This window comes from Kogia breviceps, chromosome 7 (genome assembly GCF_026419965.1).
Source record: "Kogia breviceps isolate mKogBre1 chromosome 7, mKogBre1 haplotype 1, whole genome shotgun sequence".
In the NCBI taxonomy this organism is placed as follows: Eukaryota; Metazoa; Chordata; class Mammalia; order Artiodactyla; family Physeteridae; genus Kogia; species Kogia breviceps.
In genome coordinates this window covers 77,541,821-77,558,726 of record NC_081316.1, presented here as the reverse complement: position 1 = coordinate 77,558,726, position 16,906 = coordinate 77,541,821, and the positions used below count along the sequence as shown (strand labels likewise).

The window sequence follows — 16,906 nt, the reverse complement described above, 5'->3', positions numbered from 1 at the left end:
TGTGAGCTTTAAATCACGAAACAAGTAGAAGGAATTTTAACAGGCAATTGTGGTTTCTCAGGTCACTGCACCCCACAGTAGAGGAAACGGTCTCTAATCCTGCTGTTGTGAGGGATGCAGAGTCCATTTTGACCTTAGACCCATTTTTTAAATGCTCACTTCCCATTAAATGAAGCTGGGCATAGAGTTCTAAAACAGCAGAGAACGTCTCAGGAGACCTGCACAAGCAGGATGGGGGATGAGACACGGAGTTATAGATGCAGCGAGTTCTCATTTACACAGAATGAGCTGGGAAAGGGCTCGTAAGTTTAAAACTCTAGTTAACTGAAAGCATACACATGAGTTAATAATCAGGTTAACAATTTTCAAAGAATATGAAAAGATTACATGTAACACAAAACAAATAAACCTGGTGTGTGTGTGTGTTGTTGTTTTTTGATCACTCTTGTGATACAAGTGACCATGTTTTATACACAGTAGCAGTAGATATTTGTCCAATGAATAAATGAACTCCCAGGGCTGCAGCAAAACCTCAGGTCATTTATGGATTTTTGGTTACCTATATTTCGAGAAAAGAGAAAATTTACCAGATGTTTGCTTTCTGCAGACAGTCCTTAAATATGTGTCTCTTCAGACTGTCATTCTTGAATGACTTTATAACAGTATATGCTAATTCTTGAACTGGTAATTTTGCACATTGAAAAATTAATTTGTATAAATTTGGAAATGTAAAAAGGTCCTTTTCTGTATAGATTCATTTTCTCACGAAAATTTCTGGGTTGCTTCTCTGTGTATTCTTTCAAGAAACAGAAAACAAAATGTGTTAGTCTTCAGTAATACAGGTTGTGTCTTCTCCTTGAAAACTCCTTACGTTTAGCAACAGGGTGAGAGTACAACACCCCTGATGTTCCAGTGTCTGGCTAAAGACAAGCTGCTTTGTTTAGTACAGAACTGGTCCCTAGCTTGGACATTTCAATTCATAAAAATTTAAGTCACTTGACATACAAATCCTTTTACAAGGTGAATCTAAGTTTAACCTTCTCCCTTTTGACATTTCCACCTCTTGAGTTATCATCTGAGTAGTTGAGGAAATGCTTTTCATCATGTCCACTACAACAAATAATCTATAGAATAGGAATAGAGACTCAGTCATTTTCTTTTTAACGTGTTCATATTCATATCTGGTTTAACATTTCCATTATTCTTCACTGTTCCACTTGCTAATTAAGGTACTTGAGTCGTTAAAGTAGACTCAGGAGTTGAAGTCACTGGGAAGAAATACTCAGAAAGTCTCTATGGGCAGGATTAGGGATATAGATATTGTCTTCTTTTTTTCAAAAACACTAAAAGCCCTGATTTCTTTCTGGATAAGATATCTTAAGATAATTTGCAGAATCTTGTGGCAAAGTGGAAGGAAAAAGGAAACTAAACTAAACTGGTTGCTTCAGCGTAGGAACATGATATTTCTCAGTTTCATTCTAGAGCAAGTTGAGAAAATGATATTACTCAGCCACATTTACCTATTTTACTTACTTGTATATAATTTTTAAGTGAATCAGTTTTTAAATAGGTAGTACATCCCCATGATTTAATATTCACAGTGTTCAAATTCTCCTCCTTGGCCTCTAGTTAACTCAGCTCTGCCTCCCATCCAAGACAAGGAATACTATCCGTTTACAGTGCACATTTCCGAAGAGATTGTATGTAACTTCAAGCAAATACTAGGTGGAACCAAATGGAAGTGGTCATCATTTTTGCAGGTCAAAACAGCCTAATAATGGCAATTTTATATGGTTCAATCTAATCTATATACTGATGCACTTTCCTCTCACTTTTTTACACAAATGGTAGCCCACTGTAAACCCTCTTTTATACCTTGATTTTTTAAAACTAACAATTATCTTGAACATCATTCCATGTCAATACATAAAAGAGTTCTCATTCTTCTTTCAGCTATGCAGTGTTCTCTCGTTTGAATGTACCATAATTTATGTAGCCAGTTCCTTGATACTGGACATTCAGGTTGTTTCCAATCTTAACTAGTAAAAATAATGCTGCTGTGAATAACCTTGTCCTTGTGCATTGTGTACATGTGTAAATATATATACAGGATATATATTTTAGAAGTAGAACTTCTGAGTTAAAAGTTGTGATTTTGAAAGACACCACCGTATTGCCTTCTACTGCAGTTGTACCAACTTATACTCTTACCAGCAACATTATGAGTACCTATTCTCTTATTTCTTTTTCAGTTTGGTATTTAATACATATTAAAACGAATATAGTCAACCATTTTTTTGTTATTATGAATCTATTTTTTTAAATTGAAGTATAGCTAATTTACAATGTGTTACTTTCACATGTACAGCAAAGTGATTCAGTTATACACGTGTTCTTTTTCAGATTCTTTTCCATTATATAGGTTATTACAAGATATGAGTATGGTTCCTTGTGTATACAGCAGGTCCTTGTTGTTTACCTATTTTATACATAGTAGCATGTATATGTTAATCCGAAACTCCTAATTTGTCTCTCCCCCTGCTCCGAGTATTCCCTTTGGTAACCCTAAGTTTGTTTTCTATGTCTGTGAGTCTATTTCTGCTTTGTAAATAAGTTCACTTGTATCATTTTTTAAGATTCCACATATAAGTGATATTACATATTTACCTGTCTCTGACTTACTTCACTTAATATGATAATCTCTAGGTCCATCCATGTTGCTGCAAATGGCATTATTTCATTCTTCTTTTATGGCTGAGTAATATTCCATTGTGTGTGTGGTGTGTGTGTACCACATCTTCTTTATCCATTCATCTGTTGATGGACATTTAGGTTGCTTCCACATCTTGGCTATTTTAAATAGTGCTTCTATGAACATAGGGGTGCATGCATCCCTTCGAATTACGGTTTTCTCTGGATATATGCCCAGCAGTGGGATTGCTGGATCATATGATAGCTCCATTTTTAGTTTTTTAAGGAACCTCTATACTATTCTCCATAGTGGCTGCACCAATTTACATTCCCACAAACAGTGTGGGAGGGCTCCTTTTTATCCACACCCTCTCCAGCATTTATTATTTGTACACTTTTTAATGATGGCCATTCTGACTGGTATGAGGTGATATCTCATTGTGGTTTTGATTTGCATTTCTCTAATAATTATTAGTGATACTGAGCATCTTTTCATGTGTCTTTGGCCATCTATATGTCTTCTTTGGAGAAATGTCTATTTAGGTCTTCTGCCCATTTTTTGATTGGGTTCTTTGGGTTTGTTTTTTTTTTGTACTAAGCTGTATGAGCTGTTCGTATATTTTGGAAATTAATCCCTTGTTGGTAGCATTGTTTGCAAATATTTTTAGTCAACCATATTTTAATTGGGCTTCAAAGTCAGCCTAAAACTGGCTGCATGGAAACAAATCACAATGTTCGTTCCTTAACTCCCTGGTAACATCAGTGCAAGTCTATTTACCTATATGCAAATATTTATTGCAAATGCTTAAAAGCTTCTGTGTATATGTGTGTACCTTGTAAAATATTATGTGTGTATGTACTTTACCATTTCTCTTTGCTAATTTGCAGTTTCATTAAGTTTAGGATGCCATTATTTAGGAATCAGAATCCTAAGAGCTTTCCTAAAGACTGAGTCTCCCTTCTTAAATATCCCCTCACTAAAACTGTTCTCTGATGCTAATAAAACACAGATGCAGGCTGGCCAACATGGTGCCCTTCAGGCCAAGTTACAGCTTCCTTCACCAAGAGCCAAGCCTCTCATCTCCTTGGAATATAAACAGCCAAAGCAAATTCCAACTTCCAGGCTTTTCTCTAGGATTTCTTCTGTAGGTTATAGGTTACCTAAATTTTAAGTTTCTATTTTTCTTCTCTCATAGTTGATGGGATTCTTTAGGGATCTATGCTGTAACTGATGCAATTTTACAGTTTTGTAAGTAATAGAACAGAGAAATGGAAAGTGAAATTGCCAAGGCTATAGAAGTTACTAAGATCTTCCAGGTCATGAAAGGCATATAGAAGGTGATGAACTCCCATAAGATTGTACAAAGGGGGAGAAAGATGAGAGAGGAATTTCAATATTCAATTCTAGGGGGAAAGAGTCTATCTAAATGATCATTATGAGACTGTTGGTCATAATTATCAGTCCAAAAGAGGATCTAAAAAACACTGTAGACTGTTTTCCAAGAGAGGATTTAAAAATCATTGTAAACTGTTTTCTAAAGATACTGGTGTAATATACCATTTCACAGTGACCAAGAGAACCTGGCTATCATCAGAAAGCATCTTAGAAATCAAAGAAAAAAATTCTTCTATCCTTATTTATCATGAAGAATTCATATCTGAAATATTGCAACCAGTCTGAATAGATAGAAAGGGACCAGAGAAGGTTTACAGACAGGCTACTGATGTGCTAATGGGTGGAGGTTCTTTATGAGAGAGTTCTTCAACCTAAAAATATAAAGAATAAGAGACTATATATACATACATACACACACACACACACACACACACACACATATATATAAAATCACAATTTTAAAATGCAGAAGGGGTAAGATTTCAGCACTGTGAAGCTAGACAGCATCTCTGAGCGCTGCAGTCAGGATGGTTACACCAGGGGCTCCTCCAAGCAGCATTTCAGTTGTTCCTCATGTTTGACAGACTCTTACCATTTGGGACTGCTGAAGAATAGTCATTCCTACCAGAGGCACAATGATAGAAAAGATGACCTTACAAGGGTCCCTCTGGTTCCATCTTTTTGTAGTTCAGCACTCTGGGCCTGATTTCTCCAGATGATATTATTAATCTTGAAAAGGGGGCTCCATGTGTGCAAGGGGAGATATATAACCAGAAAAAATGGGCTAAATACACATATTTCATTATTCACTGGCATAACTTTAACTTGATGAACTCATCTGGTGATAATGGATGCAAAACCTGTAAGCTCTAGGCATATCCCTGCAAGTTAATACCAGTGCACAATTACTAGAAACTGTTACCATTTCTCTGAATTTTGAGTAAAATACATGCTATTTAAGTCAAGTGGTTTATCACCATAGCAACCATTTCTAGAGTCACACATTCAAATTATAGGCCTGCACGAGTCCAAGTGACAGAATATTCAGATATAAGTTTTCAGCTATAGTTTTACTTGCAATGGTTACCCACTTTCTTTCACATTCCTGTGGTTTTCAGAAGGAAGAGGAAGGAGAAAAAAAAAGCAAAGGGAAGAAGAGAAATTGACTTCCAAACACAGATTTCTTATATAAGCCTACCCACATAAAGAGAAGGGCCTTCTATGGAGTTAATGAAAACAAAATCTAACTTGTAAATTAGAGAAAGATATAAATATCTCTCTTTTCTTTTTAATTAAAGTATCATTTACATACAGTAGAATGTGCAAATCTCATACGTATAGTTTGATGAGTTTTGATAATGCATAGAGTTATATAACCAACACCCCAATCAAGAAATAGAACAATTCCCCAAGAAGTTCCCTCATGCCACATCCCAGTCAACTCCCTCCCATCCTGGGGCTATAAGTGTTCTGACATTTTTCAACATAAATTACTTTTGTTTTTTCTAAAACTTCATATAAACAAAATAACATACAGTATGTACTCTTTTGTGCCTTGTTTCGTTTGCTTAGCATGTTTTTTCTAATTGAAATTTTTATTGAGATAGTTATAGATTCTCATAGTATTATACCATTTTTGAGATTCATCTGTGTATTAGTAGTTCATTCCTTTTAATTGTCAAGCAGTATTCCATTGTATGAATATGTCACAATTTGTTTATCCATTCTTCTATTAATGAATATTTGGGCTGTTCCCAGTTTGGGGCTCTTTTTTTATATAAAGCTGCTACAAACATATTCCACTAATCCTTTTTTGAACCTACATTTGGGATTGCTGGGTAAATGGTAAGTAAATGCTTAACTTTATAAGTAACTGCCCAACTGTATTCCAAAAGGACTGCACCATTTTGTATTCCCACCAGCAATGTAGGAAAATTCCAGTTGCTCCAATATTTGCTAAAATTTCGAGTTGTCAGTCCTTTTAAATTTTGGACATTCTAGAAAGAGTGTAGTGATATGTCATTGTAACTTTTCCTGATATCATTTGCATTTTCCTGATAACTAATGATGTTGCACTTTTTTTCATATGCTTATTGACTACTTATATATCTTTCTATCTGAAGTGTCTGTTCAAGTCTTATGGCCATTTAAAAAAATGAGTTGTCTTTTTATTATTGAGTTGTAGGAATTGTCTTTATATTCTGTATACAAGTCCTTTGTCAGATATGTTTATTGCAAATATTTTTTCCCTGTCTGTGGCTTGCCTATTTCTTTTCTTAATATGCTTTAGATAAGCTAATATGTTTACTTTTGCTGAAGTCTATTTTATCCATTTTTAAAGGGCTTTCTGTGTTTTAAGAAATCTTTGACTACTCTCTGGTTGGAAGATATTATCCTATGTTTTCTCATAAGAGCTTTATAGTTTAGCTTTTAAACTAATTTCTGTATACAGGGTAAGCTAGGGGGTTCAAAGTTATTATTTTCCCATATAGATGTACTATTATTCTAGCACCATTTATTGAAAAAACTATCCTTTCTCCATTGAATGGCTTTGAAATATCTGTAAAAAATCAATTGACCTCATAAGTGTAGGTCTCTTTCTAGACTCTCGATTTTGTTTCATTGATCTATTTATCTACTCTTAAACCAATAACACACTGTATTGATTACTGAAGCTACACAGTAAATGTTGAAATCAGATCATATAAGTTCTCCAACTTTGTTCTTTTCACGTTATTTCAGCTGTTCTAGGTCTTACATATTCCCAAATAAATTTTAGAATCAACTTGTCAATTTCTATCAGAAAAGCAAAAGCCCTAGATTTCACTTGGGGTTGCTTTAAAGTTATAAATCAGGTCGGGGAGATATCTTAATAGTATCAAATCTTCCAATCCATGAACATGGTATATCTCTCCATATATGTCAGCCTTCTTCAATTTCACTCAGCAATATGGTGTGGGGGTTGGTATATATATTTCACATATATTTTGTTAGATCTATCACTAATATTTTATGTTTTACAATAATATTTTAAATGGTTTAAAAAGCTTCTGTTTACCAATTGTTCATTGCTAGTATATAAAAATACAATTGATTGTTTTGTATACAAATCTTGCATCTTGCACTTTAAGTTCAATTTCTGAAGATTCCTGGGGATTTTCTATGTACACAACCATGGCATTTGCAGGTAGCCACAGTTTTATTCTTTCTTTCCAATCTATATAATTTTATTTCTTTTACTTGCCTTGTTGCATTGGCTAAGACCTATAGTACAATGTTAAAAAGAAGTAGAAAGGACATCCTTGTCTATTGCCTATCTTCAGTGGAAAAATGTTCAGTATTTCACCATTAAGAATTGTATTAGCTTTAGAGGGGTTTTCTTTTCTTTCCTTTTGGTAAAAATCCCTTAGTATGTAAAAGAAAGTTCCCATCTGTCCCTAATCTGCTGAGGGTTTTTCTCATGCTTGAGTGTTGAATTTTATCAAATGCTTTTTAAAAAATTATTGAGATAACTATATGGCTTTTCTCCTTTACTTATTAATATGGTGAATTACATTGATGGATTTTTGGATGTTAATCCAAACTTACATTCCTGGAATATACTATACACTTGATCATAATGTTATGCCTTTCTTATAAATGAGTTGGGAAATAGTCTCAAGAGTTTGTCATAAGCTTTCTCCTCTTTCCTTCTTAAATATTTGGAAGAACTAACCAGTGAAATCATTTGGGACTGGAGTTTTCTACACCAGCAAGTTCTTAATTACAAATTCAGTTTTTTAAAAATAAGAAGAGAACTATTTAAATTTTTAATTTTTGTGTACCTGTTTTGGTGTATTTTAAAGGAATTTGACCATTTCATATAAATTTTCCAATGTATTAGCATTAAATCATTCATAATATGTTCTTTTTAAAAATTATTTCCTTCCTACTATTTTTGTTAGGAGGGTGCTTAATTTGATGTTCTTTTTCTAGCTTATTGAGATGAAAGCTTAGTTCTTATTATTATTGCTACTGTTTTAAACAGTCAACATTATTTTATATTTACTCTTGCCAATGCCCTTCATATTTTCCTACAGTTACTTTCATCTGGGATCATTTTCTTTCACCTTGAAACTTTTCTTTTAGTATTTCTTATAGTAAGATAGACTGGTAAAAATTCCTCGTCTTTTACATACTTGAAAACTTTTTATTTTTATCTTTGAAGGAAATTATCACCAGATACAGAATTCCAAGTTGGCAGGTTTTTTGTTTTGTATTGTTTTCCATTTAGCAGTTTAACAATATAATTCCTTTATCTTCTGGCTTCCATTATTTCTGTTGGGCTGTCAAAAGTTGCTCCTTTGATGGCAACGTGCCCCCACCCTTTACCACAGATGCTTTCACAATTCTCTCTCTCTGATCTAAAGAACTAAAGGATGGAATTCAAAGCAACCACAGACACCAAAGAATAGTGAGGGAATTCCTTAAAGGAGATAGCCAGAAAGGGGGAATCCTAAATTCTGCTCAGCTAAAGGTAAATGAACCAACCTAAGATTTGAACTGTTGGCTAAGAGGCAATTTTCAGTTTTTATCCACTCAACTAATTGCCTGCTAAAACAGAAAGGTCAACACTCTTTTGAGGAACATAGTCAAATCAAGAGCCAGTACAACACAACATTCCCAATGTCTAGGATACAATCCAAAATTCCTCAAATTCCTCAACAGAAATAACAATCCATAGAGACAGATCCTGAGATGACCCAGATATTAGAATTAGCAAACAAAGATTTTAAAGCAGTTATCATCACTATTATCAATGATGTAAAGTGAAAATTTATTTGATGAATAAAGCAGCTCTCCATAAAGAAATAGAAATAATAAAAAAGAACCAAATGAAAATTTTAGAATAAAATATAATATTTGAAATTAAATATTCACCAGATAGGTTTAACAGGAACATGGAGACAACAGAGCAAAGAGTAAAACTGAAGATAGATTAATAGAATGTATCCAATTTAAAGAACAGATTGAAAAGAATCAATACAGCCTCAGGGACTTATTGAACAATATCAAATGGTCTAACATATGAGTAATTAAGAGTCTCAGAAAAAAATAAGGAAAAAGTAATCACAAGATTTCCCAAACTTAGCAAAAGACAGAAATACAGATTCAAGAAGTTCAGCAAATCCCAAGCAAGATAAATGTGAAGTACATTCCTAGCAATATGATTATCAAACTGCTGAAAACCAAAGATAAAGAGAGAATCTTGAAAACATTCAGAGAAAAGTGACACATTACATATACGAAAAGAACATTTCAAATTACCAGTGACTTCTTATCAGAGAATCTGGATTCCAGAAGGCAGAAGAACAACATCTTTAAAGTGTGGACCAAAATTACCTGTCAAACCAGAACTCTGTAAACAGAGAAAAGTCCTTCAAAAATTCAGACAAAATAAAGACATTTTTAGACAAAAGAAAACTGAGAGAATTCATCACTAGCAGACATGCAATACAAGAAATGCAAAGGAAGTTAATCTGGCTGAAGGGAAATGATACTAAATGGAAGCTTAGATTTTCAGAAAGGAAAGAAGAGCATCAGAAATGGTAAATATCTGGGTAAATATAAAGAACAATTTTCTTTTTAATTTCTTGGGAATACACCTATTTGGGGCAAAAATTAAAACATTGTTTTGTAGGGTTTATAATTACATAGATGTAATACATGTGACAATTATAGCATAAAGGCAGGATAAGAGATGAGTGGAACCAAATTAATACATTTGAAATTGAAGCAATATTTTTTATAACCCAACCCAATGGGTTGGTTCTCCACAGGGGAAAATATACATAGCATATACTAGAAGCTATAATCTCTGAGGGGAGCTGAGCAGAAGCTAGGCTTGGGAGAGCAGGGAAATGATTTGAAAGGATTCACTAATATACCCCTTCAACCATAGACATCTGGCTAAACCTGTGGTGAAACCTAAGCCTTACACAGGAGATTCTACTAGGAATAGAAGTACAGACAAAAGCCTTATTATTTATGGAAGCCTATGAATCCAAACTAGCAACTGGAATTGCAATAGCATTAGATCAAACAACAATAGGTCAAAATTCATGTTAGCACAATGAATAACTAGTACCTGTATTAGTCAGCTATTGCCGCAGCTATGCTACCATGTTTGGGAGGTCCCCAGGTACCATTATTCACTAGGAGGACTCACAGAACTCAGCATATAGTTGTACTCATTGCTATGATTTATTATAGTGAAAGGATGCAGAGCACAATTGGCAAAGTGAAAAGACACTTGAGAAGTCCAGTGGAAACCATGTTTAAGCTTCTAAGAGTCCTCTCCCAGGAGTCACATAGGATGCACTTAATTACCCCAGCAACAAGTTGTGACAACACATGTGAAATGTTGTCAACCAGGGAAGCTCAAAGAGACTCAGCACCCAGGGTTTTTATTGGGAGCTGGTCATGTAGGCAACCTCTGCCTAGCACCTAGCAAAATCCCAGACTCCCAGAAGGAAATCAGGTGTTCAGCATAAACCATATTGTTTGCACAGCTTAGGCACAATTAATCATTCTTATCAGTTAATGGTAGCCTCTGTTCCAAAATCTAAGTTCCCAAAAGCCAGCCAAGGGCCAACCTGGAAAGCAGGTCTTTTCAAGGAAAGCAGTTTAGGCCTGCTACGTTAACTTTTTTCTGTACAACTACCTAACAAAGAACTATAAGAGTCTCAGTATGTTATAACAATAAACATTAATTTTTGCTTGGTGGTGCTAGGCTAGACTTCAGGCTTTGTATTGGGTTCAAGTCTGTTCACAGAACTTCATAATTCCAGGAACTGTGGCTTCTGCAGTCATGTTCTTTTCATGGCATGTGGCAGAAATACAAGAGAGCAAGCTAAATCATGCAAATACTTTTAAGGTTTCTGCTTACATCACACCTCTTAACATTTCATTTGCTAAAGTCAGTCATATAGCTAAGATCAACATTAGGGAAGTGAGAAAATATACATCTACTTGAATAGGGAGAAAAACCACATGGCAAAGGGTATGAATGTACAGATCCCTTACAGAGGTTTTAAATAATTGGGAAAAATAATCCAAGCTACCACAGTGCCCTAGGGATCTCACCAAACTCAGAGGGCAAATGAGGTTGGAAGCATCATCTTACCACTTTTGCAAATGATATTTCTTAGTTTGTTCATTAGTTTATTCCCACACCTATGCCCAAAGGAGCCTTAAAGCAGACAGGAAAGAACATGCAATTTTAGCAATATTCTATGCAAGTTCTTTAGCAATATAATAATAAATTAATAATAGCTAACATTAATGAGTGCTTACTATATGTCAAGAGTGTTACATGCATGATTTCATTTAGTCCTTGGTTGATGTCATTATTTTTCCCATTTTAGATATGAGGAAACAGAGGCCTAGAGACTTGCCCAAGGTCCTAAAGCTTACAAGTGGTGAAGCCAGGACTTGAACCCAGGCAGCCTAGATCTGGAGCTTGTGCTTTTAACCAGTAGGATATTTTAAATGGAATGCTTGGGCATATATTCTAGATTACAATGCTTCAATATTGGAGTATAAAAGTGTGCCAGAAACATGGAAGCACCACCAAATTTTCACATGATTCACATGGGCTCAGGAAACTAAGATTTAATATGCTACGAAAAGAAAATTTTTATCTTACTCAACTAAAATACTAAGAAAACTTGACTTTTTCCTCACAGCAACAGGTCAATATACCACATAGTTGAACCGTTTAATTTCAATCTTATTTAAATTCAAATATTCCTTGACTTTGAAGAACTGCTAATGAATACATTTCATTGATCAAAATAACTTTTCAAAGTTACTAAGCCAGCTTGCCTTTCTACTTTCTAGACTAGATAAAGTATCTGCTACACATACCATCTCCTATGATTCTGTAAAGGCCATGTTTTTTCAGTCAAGAAAAATGATCACAAAAATCTTCCATTTTCACTAAACAAGTATATTCAAGACTGTGTTCAATAAACAATTTAACAACTAAGAAGTTTTTCCTTTATGAAGCAAGAATTCTGTAATGCAAATATACTTCTATCACATCCAGAGTTGCTAGTCTCTCCCTCTATGGTTATGGGGGTTGCATTTTAATTACAGACATTCATTTCTCTTCAATTGTTTTCTGAGCTTAATGAACAATGAAAGTACTGTACTACTTATTGGAAATCACTAAGAATCGAACATCGAAAGGCATGTTCCTACAATAAGCAATTGTCTGCTAAGTGTCTCATTTGAAGAAGAGTAAATGCTGCTGTAGGAATTAAGTCTTGGGTCTGTCTGACATAATAGATTAAGAACCCATTGTAGGGAATTTAGAGGGTTACCAATAACACAAAATGTTACCTAGATGTACTCAGCCTGTAAAATACAAGATATATAAGAGAGAACACTTCTATCTTCAAAAAACACAATTACCTAAAACAGACTAAAGGCTGAAAATGAAAAGGGAAAAAAAAGGACATCAACTAGTCAAAAATAAGTTTGAAAAGGTGAACTGTGATACCTTAGTCCAAACATGAACAATGAGGAGATACACACTGTATTTTTCCATAATGCCCAGGGCATTTGGAACTAAGGAACAGTTACTTAGAGAAAGAGGAAGGTGCTTGGTTCAACTGTTTTTGTTTTTAATAATTCCTCACTTTCTCTGCTGGTTTTTCAAGTGCTTTGCCACTATCTAAAAAATATGATGACGTTGGCTTGTGAAAAATACAAAATCAGGAGCTCTAAATTGATTTATGAGATTCTTCAGAAGAGAGAACAATGATACAATGGAAAGCAGGAACTGCTGGCAGATTTCCATTTAAAGTAAAGCCAAATTTCAAATATTTTAATGGAAAAAGGAATCATATACATCTCTTTAATTTTGCAAGTATAAATTATTTATCATATCAAATTATCCATATAATCTAATTTTAACAAATAAATTTTTCCCGTGGGAAATATTTCAATATTCATAAAGTGATTTTTTTCTCTTTTTAAAAAATTAATTTATTTATTTTTGGCTGTGTTGGGTCTTTGTTGCTGTGCTCGGGCTTTCTCTAGTTGCGGCGAGCGGGGGCTACTCTTCATTGTGGTGAGTCAGCTTGTCATTGCACTGGCTTCTCTTGTTGCAGAGCACTGGCTCTAGGCACATGGGCTCAGTAGTTGTGGCTTGCAGGCTCTAGAGCACAGGCCCAGTCGTTGTGGCACACGGGCTTTGTTGCTCCGCGGCATGTGGGATCTTCCTGGACCAGACTCGAAGCCTTGTCCCCAGCATTGGCAGGCGGATTCTTAACCACCGAGCCACCAGGGAAGCCCTTCATAGAATGATTTTTAATAAAATTAAAATTTCACTCTTAAGAATATTAGTTACTATGTGAATCCTGTGTGGACTCAAGACTAAATGGCCTATGCTATTTTCAGTTATCACGTTAGGCCTTATACTCCACTATTTACTGTTAATGAAGATTTGAAAAAAATAAAAGAAGTAATTTCTTAACATAAACTCAACTTCAATATAATTAATAAAGTAACATATTTATTCATAAAAATCCGTGAAAATTTTAATATGGATGAGAAGTCTTTCTTTTAAGGGGTAACACTTTTCAGAAAAATTCTCAAATAAGGTAAGGTATTCCTCCCAAGATATCACAGCCAAAACCTAAGCATAGGAAAGTCCCTTAGAGGACATCCAGGGCAAACTCCTACCCACGTTGGAGAAATTCCTGCTACAGCATTTATAACAAGTAGCTTTCCGGAGTCTGCATGAATGCTTCCAATAGTTGAAAGGTAGGGTTTACTATCCATGGCCCAGCCTGTGCTATTGCAGGTGAGCTCTGATTGTGGAAAAGTTCTTCTTGTTTATGAGCAGAAATCTATAGTCTTAAATTTTCAATCCACTGAATATAGTTCTAGCATCCACAGGAACCTCAAATTCCAATTCTTCTGTTCCCTAGTTGGAAGTAGCTGAGAACAGCATGGCAAGTTCCATCACTCTGTGACTTTCAGGGGGAAGAGGAGGAGGATAGTGGAGACAAGTGACAGAGCAATGAAAAAGGAGATGGAAGACAACCAAACATTTGGTTCACAAGGATATTTTATGTCAGATTCAGTGCCAAACAGAATCCAAGACTACAAAAGATAATGTGCATATGCATGTGTATGTATGGATTTGTGTCTGTATATATGTGAGTATACAGTAGATGCATGTATGTAATACGTGTAATGTATGTGTATGCATGTGTGAGTATATATACATGTGTGTATGTATATATATGTATGTGTATGTATGTGTGCGTGTGCACATGTATATGTGTGTATAAAATGCCAAGTCAGCTAACAGGAAAATTTTCAAACTATAAGTGAGGAAATGCAAACAGTCGGTTTTTAGGTTATTTTTAACAAGAATATAAAATACACATCTGCGAGAGACGGCTTAAAGATGGCGGAAGAGTAAGACGCGGAGATCTCCTTCCTCCTCACAGAGACATCAGAAATACATCTACACGTGGAACTTCTCCTATAGAACACCCACCGAATGCTGGCAGAAGACCTCAGACCTCCAAAAAGGCAAGAAACTCCCCACATATCTGGGTAGGGCAAAAGAAAAAAGAATAAACAGGGACAAAAGAATAGGGACGGGACCTACGCCAGTGGGAGGGAGCCGTGAAGGAGGAAAGACTCCCACACACTAGAGGCCCCTTCGCGGGCGGAGACTGCGGGCGCCGGAGGGGGAAGCTCCGGAGCCGCGGAGGAGAGCGCAGCCACAGGGGTGCGGAGGGCAAAGCAGAGAGATTCCCGCAGAGGATCGGTGCCGACCGGCACTCACCAGTCCGAGAGGCTTGTCTGCTCGCCTGCCGGGGCGGGCGGGGCCGGGAGCTGAGGCTCGGGCTTCAGTCGGATCCCAGGGAAAGGTCTGGAATTGGCAGAGTGAAGACAGCTTGAAGAGGGCTAGTGTGCCACGGCTGGCCGGGAGGGAGTTCGGGAGAAGTCTGGAGCTGCCGAAGAGGCAAGAGACCTTTTCCTCCCTCTTTGCTGCCTGGGCGCGAGGAGAGGGGATTAAGTGCGCCGCTTGAAGGAGCCCCAGGGGCGGGCGCGGAGCTGCCGAAGAGACAAGAGATTTTTTTCTTGCCTCTTTGCTTCCTCGGGTGTGAGGTGAGGGGATTAAGAGCACCGTGTAGAGGAACTCCAGAAACGGGCGCGAGCCGCGTCTGTCGGCACGGACAGTAGAGACGGGTGTCGGACGCTAAGGTTGCTGCTGCCACCACCAAGAGGCCTGTGTGTGAGCACAGGTCACTCTCCACACCGGCCCTCCCGGGAGCCCGTGTGGCCCGCCACTGCCGGGGTCCCGGGATCCAGGGACAGCTTCCCGGGGAGGACGCGCGGCGCGCCTCGGGCCGGTGCAACGTCACGCCGGCCTCTGCCGCCGCGGACTCGCCCCGCCCCTGTGCCACTCCCTCCCCCCAGCCTGAGTGAGCTGGAGCCCCCGAATCAACTGCTCCTTTAACATCGTCCTGTCTGAGCAAAGGGCAGAGGCCCTCGGACGACCTACACGCAGAGGCGGGACCAAGTCCAAAGCTGAACCCCAGGAGCTGTGCGAACAGAGAGGAGAGGGGGCGGTCTCTCCCAGCAGCCTCAGAAGCGGCGGATTAAAGCTCCACAATCAACTTGAAGTGCCCTGCATCTGTTGAAAACCTGAATAGACAACGAATCATCCCAAGTTGAGGAGGTGGACTTTGGGAGCAAGATATACTATTATTTCCCCCCTTTTTTTCTTTTTGTGAGTGTGTATGTGTGTGCTGCTGTGTGAGATTTTGTCTGTATAGCTTTGCTTTCACCATTTGTCCTAGGGTTAGACTGACCCATTTTTCTGTTTTTTTTTTTTTTAAAGGGAATTTTTCTTCTTAATAATTATTTTTTATTTTAATAACTATACTTTATACTACTCTGTCTTCTCCCTTTCTTTCTTCCTTTCTTCCTTCCTTCCCCCCTTCCTTCCTCCCTTCCTCTCTTCCTTCCTCCCTTTCTTCCTCTGCACCTTCCTTCCTTCCTTTCTTGCTTCCTTCCTTCATTTCTTCCTTCCTTTCTTCCTTCCTTCCCTCCCTCCCTCCTTCCTTCCTTTTCTTTCCTTTCTATTTATTCTACCTTTTATTTTGAGCCGTGTGGATTAAAGGTTCTTGGCGCCCCAGCCAGGCACCAGGGCGGTGTCCCTGAGGTGGGAGAACCAACCTCAAGACACTAGTCCACAAGAGACCTCCCAGCTCCACGTAATATCAGATGGCGAAAATCTCCCAGAGATCTCCATCTCAACACCAAGACCCAGCTTCACTCAAGGACCAGCAAAGAACAGTGCTGGACACCCTATCCCCAACAAAGAGCAAGACAGGTCTACAGCCCCATCCATTAGCAGAGAGGCTTCCTAAAATCATAATAAGGTTACCAACATCCCCAAACACACCACCAGACGAGGACCTGCCCACCAGAAGGACAAGATCCAGCCTCATCCACCAGAACAGAGGCACTAGTCCCCCCAACCAGGGAATCTACTCAACCCACTGAACCAACCTTAGCCACTAGGGACAGCCACCAAAAACAACAGGAACTACGAACCTGCAGCGTGCAAAAAGGAGACCCCAAACACAGTAAGATAAGCGAAATGAGAAGACAGAAAAACACACAACAGATGAAGGAGCAAGATAAAAACACACCAGACCTAACAAATGAAGAGGTAATAGCCAATCTACCTGAAAGAGAATTTAGAATAATGATGGTGAAGATGATGCAAAATCTTGGAAA

General features: G+C 37.4%; 1 protein-coding gene across 9 annotated transcripts in view; it reads right to left on the bottom strand.

Annotated features, from left to right (window-relative positions):
* The window catches only part of STK33 (serine/threonine kinase 33), a 194,696-nt gene that overhangs the window by 13,901 nt on the left and 163,889 nt on the right, over positions 1-16,906 (bottom strand). The gene's annotated exons all lie outside the window — the stretch shown is intronic.